This window comes from Pezoporus wallicus, unplaced genomic scaffold, assembly GCF_028554395.1.
Source record: "Pezoporus wallicus isolate ANWC-B61680 ecotype Strahan unplaced genomic scaffold, APGP_CSIRO_Pwel_v1 contig_1739, whole genome shotgun sequence".
In the NCBI taxonomy this organism is placed as follows: Eukaryota; Metazoa; Chordata; class Aves; order Psittaciformes; family Psittacidae; genus Pezoporus; species Pezoporus wallicus.
The window spans coordinates 2,745,402-2,762,250 of NW_026637351.1; the positions used below are offsets into that span (position 1 = coordinate 2,745,402).

At 39.8% G+C, this 16,849-nt stretch overlaps 1 protein-coding gene across 11 annotated transcripts in view; it reads left to right on the forward strand.

Moving 5' to 3' along the window:
- CASK (calcium/calmodulin dependent serine protein kinase) overlaps window positions 1-16,849 on the forward strand; it is a 202,926-nt gene that overhangs the window by 52,240 nt on the left and 133,837 nt on the right. The gene's annotated exons all lie outside the window — the stretch shown is intronic.

Below are 16,849 nucleotides of genomic sequence, written 5' to 3' on the forward strand. Positions count from 1 at the left end.
AAATGAGCGAAGACTTGCAATTCAGGTGTATAAAATGATATAAAAAACTATACATTTTTCATATAGCCAGGATTTTAAAACAATGCTGCAGAAGCTACAGTGTAAATAAAAGCCTGTTTTTCTAAGTTGAATATGCAACCCCTGTGTGCTTAAAGTGCTTCTTTTGCACTCTATCGGAAAGAGCATGGTAACTGAATAACAATCATTGTGTATTCCATGTCCAGTGTATTTTTTTCTGGAGATCATATTCCTTTGTACAATAATGGTTTCTGAGGATTCCCCTTGTGCCATCCAAGTCTTTACGACTTGGTCCCAGGTTCAGCAGCATAAAAGGGCTGATGGCTTTTGTTGGTAATTATAGAAAACAGTACCTAGTTTTATTTACAAAGTAACTCACAAGTCTTACTTCAAACTTTAAATCTTATAATGCCATTGCTAGTTTGTTTTTCCTAGACCTCCAACCAAGTATGAGCAGCACTTTCTGGAATATTCAGCTTGTGTGTAGCTGCATTGAAGTTTTGACAGGTTATATCAATACTGCATTTGGAGTTAGTGTATTTTTACCAAAATGATTTGATATCTCTTAAAGAAGTTCTGTCCATATTGTAGTCTTTCTTTGGGCCCTATCTTAACTACTGATGCTAGTAACACTTTTCTATCTCTAGTGGAATATAGCTTTCCTTGCTCCATGAGAGTAATTTGTGGGCCATGAAAGAATTGTTGAGAGGGAGAAATAGTAGATAAAAGAGAAAGGACTCATCAGGAGGAAAAGAGAAGGCAATAATAATAATATAGTCACTGAAAAATGGAAGGATAGCCATTGATGGTTTGCATTTGCTGCCTGGGTGTAAAGACTTAGGAGTATACTAAGAATTTGGGGTGGTTTTTTTTTTTTTGGAATCCACTTGTGCTATATTGATAGCATTGTAATTCAAGGTAGCCTGTCACTGAGTTAACAGATCATAAACACCTTTTCCGTTTAGAGGTTTTTTGTTTTGGTTGTGATGATGGATTGTGGTTGGGGTTTTGTTTGGTTATTTTGTTGTTTTTTTTTTTAAGGTTTTGAATTGTTAGGCGTTAGATGTGTAATATTAAGACACATAAATATATAAATGAATGTGAAGCAAGTTCTTAACTCTGCATAAGAATCTGAATCTGTTTTTCACAAACTCTTTCCAACTTGTGTGCTGTTTATTTTGTGGCTTTCCTTCTGTTTTCCTCTGCCTTTTTTTTTTTTTCCCCTAGGTTCTAGTTTGGCTGGGGTTTTGGTGGTTTTTTTTTTTTGCGTATTTCGATATGGCATTCCTTAAAAACATTGGTAGGCAGCCATGATCATAGAATCATATAGAATCATGGAATGTATTTTGTTGGAAAGGACCTTCAGATCATCCAGTTCCAACCTCCCTGCCATGGACAGGGATGCCTTGCCCTACACCATGTTGCTCAAGGCTCTGTCCAGCCTGGCCTTGAACACTGCCAGGGATGGAGCATTTACTGCTTCTTTGGGCAACCTGTTCCAGTGCCTCACCTCCCTCACAGTAAAGAACTTCTTTATATCTTATATACCTGAACTTCTCCTGTTTAAGTTTAAACCCATTACCCCTTGCCCTATCACTACAGACCCTGATGACGATGGCAATTGCATAAAATAAATGTTACATAACTTACCTGGGAGGAAGCTGTATTTGTTAGTTGTGTTAAAGTGTAAGTTGGAATGGAATGGAATGGAATGGTAAGATTGATTCTTAGGAACATTCTTTACCTCAGAGTTTTGCCATCTGTTATCTTTGTACAACTTTCCACCTCCAGTCTTTCTCTGAGGCACAGGAGTGGGAGAGCAGGACATCCTGCATGAGAGGTAGCTAATGACAGTTCCTTCCATTAATTTCACAAATATGTAGAGTGCTGAGTGGTAAAGGGCCCAATATGCCTCCATATTTATGACAAGTTCTTTGTTCTTGAGTGCTTTCATTTAGAAGTGCCCATATGAGATAACATGTGTTTATGGGCAATAACTTCATCTTTATATTTGTCAGCAGTGTACTCTTGTGGCAAAGGCAGACAACTGCATAGCATACTGTTGCAGAAGTGTAGCCAGAAAGTCAGAGGAAATGATCGTTTTCTCTGTGCATCCCTTGGGAGACCGCATCTGGAGCATTGTGTGCAGTCTTAGTTCCCCAGTACAGGAAAAACAATGCTGTACTGACATGAGTCCAGCAGAGATGGACTGAGAGAAGTGGCTTTGTCTAGCCTTGAGAAGCTAAGGTGAAATTTAGTGCTGTCTTCAACTACTTAATAGAAGGGTACAGAGCAGATGGAGCCAAACTCTGCGTATCAGTGCACACTGAAAAGACAAGAACCCATGTGGACAAGTTGCAACATGGAAAATTCCAACTAGAGACAAGAAAGAAAGAAATCACCCTGTGAATGGTAAAACTGCTGCAGGTTGTATAGAGAGACTATGGACAGAATCCTCAGATGCTCAGAACTGGGATGCACGAGGCTCTGAATTGCCTTGTGTACTTTGACCTGCTTTGAGCAAAAGTATGGAAAAGATAACCTCTGGACGTTCTTTCTAACCTATGTGATTCTGTGGTATTAGTAGCAGCAGTCTACATGTAATCTGTGGGCAATATAGTTTTAATACTATACAGCGAGAGCATTAAGTGTAACATGACTATGCTTAAAAAAGTTGAGTTGAAACTGTTTGACACAATGTTTCAAGTCAGAAAAGTTAAACTGCCCTTGAAACAATATTTTAATTTAAACCTGGCTTAGATGCAATGTCTCAATTAACTTTTACTTTCAACTTCTTTTAAGGTTGGCTGGGTGTGTGTTAAAAGGACTACTTGATAGTCTAACAATTCATTTAAAAAAAAAAATTATACTGATTTCTCACAGTAATGGTTATCTGTCTTACCACAGTAACAAAAGCAGTCAAGCTTGAAAATTTGATACTTCTTTAAGCTAATCTGTGTTTATCAATTGAAATATCATGGGCATTTGTGAGCCACTAGCGTGCAAGTCAAACTTCTATCTAGTAGAGCATTCTTCCCATAAGGCTGCTCAATACATGTAGTGTGTATAGAGATGAACATCTCAAGTGATTTTTATGTCTTTGTGCATCTTTACAGTGGTTTGATAATGGAGGGGGAAAATAATGCTACGTAACAGTGCCCGACAGCTAACAAATCTAATTCAGGCTTAATTCCATTGGATTTAAGTATTAGTATTCGTGTTCTTATGTACAGTGTGTCATCAATCTCTGTAGTACTGTAATTCAAGCATATTAATGAAGTATATTGACACCTTGTCACTGTTCACATGGCTGCATGATCTACTGGTGGCTAGTTTACATGGTGACAGATTCTACTACAGTTCACTGTGCTTTCTTTCATATCACAGAAAATTAAAAATATACACAAGAAAATGCAAAGCTTTGATATTTTTAGGTACAAAAGATACTATTTTACACAGTTCAATTTAGAGGATTCATGTTGAAGAATACTTGATGCTGTCAGAGACAGACTTACTCATTGAGGTCTCATAAAAGTAGTGTAAATAAACTTACTTTCAAATACAGGTCTTAGTTGCTATACTTAGAACTTTTGGTATAGAAAACTGTAAAAACCATGTTCCTTATTTCTGAATGTGTTACAGCTTACACCATAGTTACCTTTTACTGTCCATTTCTTTTGCTGCTGTCTTCACATCCCATGCAGTTTCCTTTTCTTTATAATTCTCGGTATGGCTTGCATATCTTTCTTTTAGTCGGTGGTTCTAACACCAAATATCTCTTAAGTGCAAACACTGTTTCTCAGGAAGAGAACAATGATGGGTTCTTTACTATACTTAGTAAAAGCTAATATGCAATATTTGCCTGCCTTTTCTTAATGTCAGATTGCTGTCTTTTAACATGCTGAGTGTTTTTTAAAGCAATTTAAATGGCAGTGTCCTGCTTACGTCTCCTTGAAGTTGTTTTTCAAGATTTAATTGATTGTATATTAGATTCAGTTATGTGTAATTCATTTTGATGGACATGTCCTCACAAAGAAAGTGATTAGAATTACTTCCACAACCTCATGATAGCCTAGACTGTATTTATTAGGTTGATATATGCATCTGTACAGGTTTGTATACATGCATATCACTGTGAAGCAGAACAGATGAGCTGATAAGGAATGATTCAGGTTTCCTTTAGAACCTCAACTGCTTCTACTGGAAGCTGTGAAGAAAGTCTCTGCAAAATGTTACAGCTGTGTCAAAGAGCAAAATTGTAGCCAAGAAAGAAGCGTTTTGAATATAGTTCTTGGACTATTTCTAGCACTGAGACCGGCAAGACAATCGAATCAAAACCAGAGTTGTTATGGATCATCCATTTTAGGAGGATAATTCCAAAATGGGGGGGGGGGGGGGGGGCGGGGCAAGAGGGGGAGAAAATGTGAAAGTTTATGTTAGGTTGATTTTGGTTTGGTTTGTTCTTTTTCCACAAAGGTCCCACAGATCTTTTCCCTGACATATTTTTAGGTTGTGAGTTATTTTATTGCAGTTGAGACCTTACTCTTGTTCTCCTTCTTTCCTGAAATACTTTACCCTTGTTGCTTGTTTGTGGGCTGTTTTTGGTTTTTTTGTGTGGTTTTTTTGTTTGTTTGTTTTTTGAGGGGAGATAGGGTTGGTTGTTGGTTTGGCTTTGTGTTTGTTTGGGTTTTATTATTATTATTATTATTTAGACTTGCATTTTTGAAATTGCTTTGTCAGTGCTGTTAATTTTAAAAGCTTTGTTTAATTCTAGATAAAGATGCCCGACAGTATCTTAACTTTTGATGTTGGAAAGCTGTGGTGAATCTCATTACTTTTTGCAAAAGCATCTGTGTGTAAATTTCTGTACCTACGTCCCTACTTTTTTTCAAATATTTAAGCAAAAAAATGCAGTGTTAGTGTTGAGCTCAAGTCTTCAAGTAAAAGGTATTGGGAATCTGTATGGCATCAAATTTTACGATACTATATCATATGTAGACTTGTATCGTATGCAGACTTCTATTTGTGACTCTTTGCCTTTGATTTGGAAATACCAATTTATCTGGAATTTCTAGTAGTTGTGAGTTCTGTCCTGTACCGTATTTCACAGATGGAAGTTGCTTCTTTCTGTGTGGCATTACTGGGCCTACACCTGAGCTATTGTGACCAGTTCAGGGCTTCACAGTCTGAGGGATGCTGAAAAATGGGAAAGGTCCCAGCAAAGGACTGTCAAAAAGAGTTGGGACCCTTGAGCACATCATGGGCAAAGAAGAGGTAGAGGGAGCTGGGTTTATTTGGTCTGGTAAAGAGGAGGCCAAGAGGCTAATATAACACTAGTCTACAACTATTTGAAAAATTACAAAAATGGCAGAGACAAGCTGTTTTTAATAAAGACAGCTGTTACAGAAAAGAGTAATGGTCAGAAATTGTTGCTTGTAAGGTTCAGGCTGAACTTGGGGACGAACCTGTCCACTGGGATGGTGGTGCAGCAAATACAGGTAGCCCAGAAAGGTCATACGACCTCTGTTGCTGGAGGTTTTCAGGAATTTGCTAATGAAGGTACAGCTGTCCTAATCTAATGATAACCTCACTTTGAGTCAGAGTCTGATCAGATGACTGTCAGAGGTCATTTCATACCAGCATTCCTATAATTTAGTGAGAGTATGAGGAAGGCACCATTATAGGTTTACTTTCACAGAAGCAGAAAATACGAGGATATTTCAGAGAATGAAAAACTAGATCAGCTTGACTCTGCTTTTTCCTTTATTATTTTAAACCTATGAGAAAGCTGGAAGTATTTAGTGATATTAGTGTTGCAGATATAACTGTTATACAGGAGCTTTCTTGAAAATTCATTGAGTATGTACATATTGGTACTGAAGAGGTTGAGGCATCTGTTTATAGACTGCAAAAATCAGATGGTATTAGTGACACCTCTGTTGATAAGAAAACACAGGAATATGGAATTTTGAAGTGAAGGTGTTTAAAATGTCAATAGCTGCCTGTCATGGAGTTTATGTTGCTGGTCTTTTAAATATCACTACAGTTTTCGTGTATGCTGTACAAATGCTTGGGGAAGAGGGAAGGTGTCAAGGTCATGATGAAACGAACCTGTACTAGAGTTTGTGCTTATCAACAGAACTTGAAGACTGATGCTTAAAACCATGTCTGATATTTGTCATTTCAAGAGTCTACCTTTCTGGGGAATGCACTGTTTCTAGCATAGTTCTACTTCTTATGCACATGGGTAGAACTGTTCCTGTTTTGGTACAGGAAATGTTATCTAAGCCTTTCTGAGGGGTTTGCTTGTTTTAACTTACTGAAGGATTTGAGTTTTCTTTTGTTTTTCTGGAAAAGCCATAGGCTGCTCTGGTTATAAATTCAGTTTAACTAATTTCTATGTGTAATTTTCATAAATGTCTGTTCTATAGTTCTGCTATAACTGTCATAAAGTGTTATGAAAATTAAATACTTCTGTGCAAAAATAAAACATGAGAGTTGGAACCAAGCTTTTTTGCCCAGAAGACGTTTCTGTAAGTGTTTGTGCATGTTAACCAGATAATAGATCCAATGAATCACAGGAATGCATGAGAACATAACAAGGATTTCTTTTTCAGGATTCTATTTAATCTATTATTGCAAGTAGGTTTACTGCAGAAAAGGTGCATGTGTTTTTTCAATGGTTAGAAATACAGTACTCAGGCTTGGGCAACACTTCACATAATATATATAAAGCATAAAATACAGTGTTATATATTGGGGCCTTCTTTGGTGCTGTTTCTAGCATGTGGCCAAATACAGGCTTCCAGGAGTGGGCTACTACGTGTTACTTTGTTTAGACTTCGTTTGGAGTCCCACATAGGAATTTGATTGGTCCAGGAAAGCAAGTATAAGGTTCTACAACAAAACATGGCCTTTCATCCAGATCATAAGCAAAGAGTAACAAAGATCAATTACATGGTGTTATTTTATTTCAAGAACATAAAATTTCTTGAAATTTAATGCAAGCATATTCACAGCAGTGTTGATGTAATGCTGTTTCCATCTTCAGAAGGCAAGGCATAGTTTGTGAATTTATTACACCTTCTTTAAAGCACTTAAGAATATTTACCTATTTTTTATGAACTATTACTTAAATGGAATGAAAATTATTACATTTCATGCTTTGCAAGCAATTGGTTCTTTATATAATCAGTCTTCAGAGCAAGGACAGCTTTGTTGTTTGCTATGTGACTTCAGTCCCTTGCCTTTAATATGTATCTGGTTGTTGTGGTTTAAACCCTAGCCTGACAGCTTGTTCACTCACTCCCAGTGAGTGGTGCCAGGTTGAAACCAATTCGGGCCCGCTCCCCCTCCCGCAGGGCTCTTCCCTTCCCCGCTCCCGGAGGAACGGGGAGGAGGATCAAAAGAGTGCAGCTTCCACGGGTTGAGACAAGAACAGTCCAGCAACCAATGTACAACACAAATCACCACTGCTACCACCAACTACAACAATGATAAGAGAAAATAACAAGGGAAGAGAATACAATACCACCGGCCAAGAAACGAGTCCCACCTGGAAGCCCGTGTCCTTCCGGGTACCTCCCAGTTACCCCCCACCCCGGGCATGACGTGCTGTGGTATGGAATACCTCCCTGGCTAGCCCGGGTCAGGTGTCCTGCCTCTGCTTCCTCACAGCTTCCCCTCCTCCCTGGCAGAGCATGAGCCTCACAAAGTCCTTGGTCAGGGTAAACATCACTTAGCAACAACCAAAAACATCGGTATCACCAGCACTGTTCCCAGGCTGGAAGTCAAAACACAGCGCTGCACCAGCTAACACAAAGGAAAAACATGACTGCTACTGCTGAACACAGGACATTATCCACCCCTTATTCCATACCATTCATGTCATGCTCAGATCCCACATTTTCAATATACCATTGCTCTCCCACATATATAAATCCATATACACACAGAGACCAAGAGAAAGAGATCATTTTCTTAGTGCATGGACCAATCCCTATAATGCTGCCGAGTCCATTCGGTCCATGATGTCAGGTTCCATCTCTTGTAACAATCTTTCAGGGCAGGAAAGGCTGTGTGCAGTATTGGATGATGCTGGTCGTTCCTTTACTGTGGAACTCATCCGGTTCTATCAAAGTGCATTCTCCATTGGGATGATGGTTGGAGGGAAGTCAGGGCCAGTCGCTGGTGACCTGAAGACATCTAGTTGATGGGCTATAAAAGTATTACACAGCAGGCAACAGCATACATTAAGTTCATTGGTTGTTTTCCCCTAAAATCAAATCCCCTTGAGGTATACATTGGACTTCCCCATCTTCCCGCATTACCCACCAAGTATATCCAGGTCCCTGAGCAAAAGCAATCCCACGAGTGGGTTTGCCTTTACCTGAAGCAGGAATAACCCAGACTGTCTTCCCCAGCAAATTCTTCATATGCACCACGGGAACTTTGTCCCCCTCTACAATATGTAAAAGCTCTGACTGGGCTGGGCCGGCCCTGTTGGCAGATCCTCTGGTGTTGACCAACCAGGTGGCCTTTGGTAAGTGTGTATTCCAATGCTTGAAAGTTCCCCCACCCATTGCTCTCAGTGTAGTTTTTAACAGCCCATTGTACCGTTCGATTTTCCCAGAGGCTTGTGCATGGTAGGGGATGTGATATACCCCCTCAGTGCCATGCTCTTTGGCCCAAGTGTCTATAAGGCTGCTCTGGAAATGAGTCCCATTGTCTGACTCAATTCTCTCTGGGGTGCCGTGTTGCCACAAAATCTGTTTCTCAAGGCCCAGGATAGTGTTCCGGGCAGTGGCATGGGGCACAGCATATGTTTCCAGCCACCCGGTGGTTGCTTCCACCATGGTAAGCACATGGCGCTTGCCTTGGTGGGTTGGTGGCAGTGTGATATAGTCAATCTGCCAGGCCTCCCCATATTTATACTTCAACCATCGTCCTCCATACCAAAGAGGCTTTAACCGCTTGGCTTGTTTAATTGCAGCACATGTTTCACACTCATGAATAATAACCTGGGCAATAGTGTCCATTGTTAAGTCCACCTCTCGATCACGGGCCCATCTATATGTTGCATCTCTGCCCTGATGGCCTGAAGTGTCATGGGCCCACCGGGCCAAAAATAATTCACCTTTATGTTGCCAATCTTAAGTCCATCTGAGCCACTTCAATCTTAGTCAGTTTACCCACTTGTTGGTTGTTCTGGTGTTCCTCAGTGGCCTGACTCTTGGGTACATGGGCATCTACATGACGTACCTTCACCACCAGGTTCTGCACCCGGGTAGCAATACCAAAAGCCCATCGGTACCCTTTTGGATCTTTGAAGTACCCTCTCTTTAGGTAGTCTATGCCGAGGATGTATGGAGCCTCTGGACCAGTCACAATAGGGTGCTTTTGCCATTCCCTCCCAGTCAGGCTGATTTCAGCCTCCAGCACCGTCAACTCTTGGGATCCTCCTGTCACTCCAGAAATATAGATGGGTTCCACCCCTTGACAGCTTGATGGCATCAGGGTACACTGTGCACCGGTATCTACTAGAGCCTTATACTTCTGTGGGACTGATGCGCCAGGCCATCTGATCCACACAGTCCAGTAAATCCGATTGTCCCCTACCTCCACCTGGCTGGAGGCAGGGCCCCTCTAATGGTCGTCACAGCTTTGGACACTTAAGTCGTGGTGAAAGGGATTATTCATTATCACAGGAGCTGGAGTAAAATCAGCTCTTCCACTCCATCTGGGAAACTGCTCACCAGAGACTGAAGCCGTAGCTCTCATGGGACGATCAGTCTTGGCCCTTGCTCCCCTTTTCAATTCACTCACCCGTTCCTCCAAAGCTGAAGTAGGTTTTCCATCCCACTTTGTCATGTCTTCTCTGTGATCCCACAGGTAAAACTATAGGGTAGCCCATGGCATGTACCTCCTGTATCTCCTCTCTCAAACAATAGGATGCCTTTTGTTAATAGCTGAGACGTGTGTTGGTACACGTGAGGAGCTGGATAAATCAGATAGATTGTCCCTCAATTGTTTGAGGTCCTGGGACAGTTTTTCCACAGCTGAGATGATGGAGGGGGTGAGATTGTCTTCAAATTCTCGGAGTTTGTGAACCATTTACTCCATGTAGCATCAGTTGCATGATGTGTAGAGGAGAGCCTGCCTTTGAACATCCAGCCCCAGCATGGGCAATCCGGGTGCCAGGAGGAGCTGTGCTTCAGTGCCGATCACTTCCGAACCAGCTTGAACCCCTTCATAGGCTGCCAGTATCTCTTTCTCAGTTGGGGTATAGCTGGCCTCAGATCCTTTGTATCCCTTGACTCCAAAAGCCGAGGGGTCGACCACGAGTCTCCCCTGGAGCTTTCTGCCAGAGGCTCCAGGTAGGACCGTTCTCCCCAGCTGCAGTGTACAGTACATTTTTTACATCTGGCCCAGTCCGGACAGGTCCAAGGGCTGCTGCGTGAACTATCAATCCAGTCAGATCTGTCGTTATCTCAACCCCTTGTGCCCCACGTTGGGCACCAAAAGAACTGTCGTGGTTTAAACCCTAGCCAGACAGCTTGTTCAGTCACTCCCAGTGAGTGGTGCTGGGCTGAGAGCAATCGAGGCCTGCCCCCCCCCCCCCAGCCCGGGGCTCTCCCCTTCCCCACTCCCGGAGGAACGGGGAGGAGGATCGAAAGAGTGCAACTCCTACGGGTTGAGACAAGAACAGTCCAGCAACCAATGTACAACACAAATCACCACCGCTACCACCAACTACAACAATGATAAGAGAAAATAACAAGGGAAGAGAATACGATACCACCGGCCAAGAAATGAGTCCCACCCGGAAGCCCGTGTCCTTCCGGGTACCTCCCAGTTACCCCCCACTCCAGGCATGATGTGCTGTGGTATGGAATACCTCTTTGGCTAGCCTGGGTCAGGCACCCTGTCTCTGCTTCCTCCCGGCTTCCCCTTCTCCCTGGTAGAGCATGAGCCTCACAAAGTCCTTGGTCAGGGTAAACATCACTTAGCAACAACCAAAAACATCGGTATCACCAGCACTGTTCCCAGGCTGGAAGTCAAAACACAGCACTGCACCAGCTAACACGAAGGAGAAAAATTGACTGCTACTGCTAAACCCAGGACACTGGTTTTACTGTATTTGCTGTAGTACCTCAACATACAATAGCTTTGCAGGAGCATACCTCTTCTCCCCTCTTTTTTGATCTTTACTACTTGACTACACTTTGCTCTGATAACTTTATCTGTTCTTGGTTTCACTGTAGTGCCAATAATGTAAAAATGACTTGTATTTAGTGGCTGAAACCCCTATGGACCAGCTGCACATTGCCAGATTAGTTAGGTCTTTACATAACCTTGTCATGAAACTGCTTTTGGTGATGGTACGAGCAGAAAGATTTATAAATGTAAACGGTACCCTTTACAGCTTGCAAAATGCAATTAGATGAAGTGTATATGTTTGGCTGTCATTGTAATAATTATTCATTCTAAGAATAGCATATTAGAATACTAATTAAAAAATTGCTGCATCTTGAAATTCTTAGAACACATCTAATAAAGTAATTATGTCATTAGCACTAAACAATTAATACAGCAGATGATATGTAATTTAACTGTTATTTTTGTTATGTAACCGAGTGTGCAGTTGACCTGGATTTTTTTAAAAAAGCAGTCATAATTGATTGAGAAGTGCTCCAGAAGGAACATTGCTATAATCTTTTCTCTCATGTTACATCTCACTTCCATATATGTGAAACAAGAAAATATTTTCATATATGTGAACAAGAAATTAAGACCTATGCAAATGAATCTTGTTATGAAAAGTTGTTTTAAACTTGCTGTCATTTCAGTCAGGGAACATCAGTGAATATGATTTATAGCTTAGAAGTTAATTCCTCTTAGTACATATTAAATAGGACTTGGTGATCATTTAATTAAAATCTTTGCTGAAATGACTAGTGTTGTTAAATATGTGACTGGGTAATACATAATATCAAACCATTTTTCTGAAAAAAAAAACCAACAACCAAACAACCACATAATGTATGCACATTTTAGTCATTTCAATAATAAAGGATATTTACTAATTGAGGAAAACTTCTGTACAGACTCTTACTTATGCATCACTTTTGCTTAATCTGAACCAGCCTTTTGGAATGCAGCTTTAGCTGAAAATTAAACTGGAAAATGTTTTAAATTCTTAATAGATTTTTTTAACTTAGGAAAAACATTTTCAGAGAGTGCTTGTGGTTTAGCATAGATCACAGAGCCCAAATGATAAGCTGCAGTCAATACTATGTATTTCAAGCAGACTAGTGAAATGATGCCTGCCAGGTAATTGGAATGTCTTGTGGTATACTGAATGCTTTACAGAAGTATCAGAAATAAGTGTCAAAGGTTTGTTTTGTGGATTGTTTTGGGTTTGTTTTTGGTGGGGTTTTTTTAGCCAGTGGTAAGTCTGTTATTGAAATGTCCATCCCAGTCAGCTACAGTTGCATCCTCAGTCAGTCGCTTTGAACCCAGTGCTGCTTTCCAAACTCCATCTCCTAAATGGTAATGAGAAGGATTGTAGTTGAGCAGGGTTCTAAAAAATCTTTTATACTAATCATCTCTCTCCCCAGAAAAAAACAGGCCCTGTGGTGGTCCTGGTAGACACCAAGTTGAACATGAGACCGTAGTGTGCCCTTGCCACAAAAAAGGCTTACAGTATTCCAGGCTGCCTCCTTAGGGGGAGTGTTGCCAGCTGGTGGAGGGAAGTGATCCTTCTCCCCTACTCAGCACTGGTGAAGCCACAACTGAAGCGCTGAAGTTCTATGCTCCCCAGTGCATAAAGAAAGAGACATAGAGCTACTAGAGGGAGTCCAGCAAAGGGCCCCCGGATTGATGATAAAGCAACTGGAGCATCTTTTCTGCAAGCAAAGGCTGGGACAGCTGGGACTGCTCAGCCAGAGAGAAAGCTCAGGAGGGATCTCATTGATGTGTACTAACACCTGAAGGGAGGGTGCAGAGAAAATGGAGCCAGGCTTTTTTCAGTAGTACCCAGTGACAGGATGAGAGGCAGTGGGCACAAACTGAAACACAGGAGGCTCTGTCTGAACTTGAGGAAACACTTTTCCACTGAGAGGGCAATTGAGCCCTGACACAGGTTGCCCAGAGATATTGTGGAGTCTCCATCATTGGGGGTTATTCAGAAGTCATCAGGATATAGACCTGGGTAACATGCTCTAAGTAGCCCTGCCTCAGCAGGGGGGTAGGACCAGATAACATCTAGAGGTTCCTTCCAGCCTCTACCATTCTGTCATTCTACAGAGGCAGCTTTATTACTTTCTTGATGGGCGAATGGCTTTCCTGTGATAAGCCTGGGAGCAGCTGACCAGAGTACTCTTTGGGATCAACTCTGCTCCACATGCCATTGTCTCTCTGTACTCCTTGCTGAGTGTGTAGATAAGGTTTTATGACACAACCTAACAACATTTTTTCTTTTCTGAAGCCCTAGTTTAATTATAGCTGTCTTCTTGCTTAGGGAAGCAAACTCTTTCTCAAAGAGTTTGAGAAAGTAAGCTTGTTTGAAAAAGAAATCTAGGTTGGAGAAGGAAACAAGGGTGTTCCTTTGGTGTTCTTAAAGTAGTAAGCAATGGCTGCAGCTTTTACCAGTACAATAAACAAAATTGCAAAGGTGTGTTTATTCACCCTCTTTGCAAAGCAAAGTCATACTTAAATTTATGCAAAGAAATACAGAAATATGCTTTTTAAAAGATTTATTTTGAGAATGCTCTCAAGTCTTCATTCTTAAACATGATTGTCTTTAATCTCTTTGCAAAATGAATGAGGTAAGTCCAACTTCTGTTCTGAAAAATGAAAACGCTTTCCAAAACACTTCTCTTTCTACACAGTCTGTACTCGTCTAACGAGTCATGATTCTTGCCAATAGTCCAGAAATAGGCTTCTAACTGTGCTTGCCATAATTCAGGCTGGTTGCAAACACAGGGAAGATAATAAGCATCAGCTGTATTTTCAAATATTTCTGTTTGGATGCAAGCATGTATTCTGTTCTGGTTTGTTCAGTCAACAAAACTCAAGATTAATTGCAGCTGAGCTGCAATTTTTGTTAATTCATTAGTCCAGGGAGAACCTTCTTTGACTCTTAAATGCTGGGGTTGGGGGTTTTTTAATCAAATAATGTGGTGATATGATAAATAATGGTACTTGTGCAGTTTCACTGTTCTAGAACTGCTTTTCATGTCAGAATGAAAAACCTGTATTCTGCCATAGCGTAAGATATTGGCAAAAGTTGTGTCTTTGGGTTATGTGATTTTTGTTTCGGATAGTTTTATATCCCGTGAAAATCCCATCTAAAATCTTTCTGTTTCCAAAAGAGAGATTTCATGGTTTGTAATCCACAGATTCCTGTTCTTTTGTACTCTCCTGAGATTTCTGCTAAGTTAGATAGGTACGTTATGATCTTGGATAATCTTGCCACAAATCAGCTACAAACTTTCCACTTGGACGTTTTCAGCACGTGCTAGTATTTTTACTAGATTATGGATGAACATGGTTTTGAGCTAGAGGCAATAGAAATTTGCAAAAGTAAAGGTATGTTAGCAAACCTTGATGGACTGCTTAAATAGGATGGGAGAAAGAATGATAGCTTTTAAAACAGGTGCATGTTTTTAATACGTAATATATATATTCTTAATAAGTGTGCGTGTTCATCATAAACAAGACTGCATGCCTCTAATCAAATAAAAAAATTATTTTTGATAACGAGTACTTCAGATCACTTGCTTAAGAAAATACAAAGGAGCTACCTAATAGTTGACATTGATTGCTGTTGTGTCAATCTTTGGATGTAGAAGCTCTTACCTTTGTTTGTCAATTTGCTGCATATGCACTGCTGATTGTAAAACAGTTTACTAAAATTAAAACACATAGCATAATCTCCTTAACACCTAACTGGTCTTTAACCTGAAAAATTAAGCAGGAGAAAAAAAAGGTAAAGCTAAAAGACCAGTGACAAACTATCACAATCTATGCTGTGTTTATAGAAACTACAGTGTAAGGTATTTGCACAAATGAAGGTCTGCGTTTCTCGAGTGCAAGTCAAGGGGTTTAGTCCGGTTGTAAACAGTGCCAAACAATGGCTGTGTTTTTCCAGCATAAGAGTTGCATCAGTAGAAAAAATAAAAAATAAATCTTGTAACCTTCTTGACCAAAGAAAATCTTGGGGAAAAAGAGGAAAAAAGTGTTGAGAGAAGTTATTAAGTCTACCTAATATGAAGGCAGATGGAAATGTTTGTTGTTTGGAAGCTATCTTGTAAAACAATTTAAATGAAAGATCTTGGTTAACATATAGAGTAGAATATTTGAGATACATAGCTTCTTAATGAAGAGAAGCATTTTGATTTAAATAAATCAGAGACCTGGGTGTCTGAGAACACTTACTAACTTAATTTTGTTTCTTAAAGACGTTCTACATTTTATCTGGTATTCTAGTTGTATGTCAATTATTGTCCTGTCAGTTGTCTTCCGCTATATTATTTTAATAGAGTGAAGGAATTTACATACAATGATTTTCTATACGGTTAAATTTAACCTAAAGGCTACTTAAAACTTGAATGAACATGCATTATATGTAATCAATTTTATCTGTAATATTGCATTGCATTTCCTCCTAATTCTAGCTTTTAGAAGTATTACATGTATAACCAGTAGATTTAAAGAATTTTACTGAAACAACTGTCGTTGTTCCCACTGTAATGGAACGGAAGATGTATGATTTTAAAAAGCTTTAACACTTAAGTACCTAGAAGACAGAAGGATGAGAATATTATAGCATATCTAACTAAACACTACAAGATAATTGCACTTTCTTAAGGTTATCTCTTAACAGTTTGGGGGGGGATTTAAGTGCCATTGGCTTTAGGAGAGAGACCTGTTTTTAACAGCTCTGTGTATTACTGCAGTCTTAGCACTCTGAAATAGTGCTTACTGCCATGGCATTTTCCAGCTACAAGTCATTTATTTTAATGATGACGCTGATCAGGGACACCAGAGTAGCCTACTCATGCTGAATGTGTTGTATATACTTGATTTCCTAAAATGAATCCAACCAGGAAGTATACACCATGACAGTAAGTAAATTGGCAATGTAAATAAAAATACAGTGATCTATAGCAGGTTTACTTAAAATCTATGACAGAAATTTGTTTTGGAAGTTGTTTTTTAAGATCATATATGAGTAAGACTTACATTGCATCTCTTGGGTGGGGGAGGGAATCATTCTGTCTCTTTTGCCTAAAATATGCAGTGGTCAAATTCTTTCTCATTTGAAGTTGCTGTAGAAGAAAAAGCCCGATCACAAATGAGACTGGCTCTAAAAAATTGTATTTTATTCTCTCAGAATGTCTTATCATTTGTTAAGACACATAAATGAGGATTAATTTTTAAAACTTTTCAGAACTGAGAAATTACTGTAAAAGATCTGTTCCAAATTCTACAGAAAGTTACTAGCAGAATAGGTGATACAAAACCCAAGCTTCTTGATTTTCTGTGGTTTCCCAGAGACTAACTAAATAAAGTTATGTTAAAAATTTTATTGCTTTATCTACTGTGCCAGATCTAGTTACTGTAGATCTTTTAATATCTGTCCCTTTTAACATTGCCTGTGATATAGTGACAATTAACAATTGCAGGTCCTGGTGAAAATATTGCCTTAGTTTATAGCATCATAAATAGCAAAAATGGCTTATGAAATACCGCTTGGCCTGAGTGAGGTAGATTTGCCAAATCAAATAAGTATTTGAATCCAGGTTGCACAACATAAATGTTTATT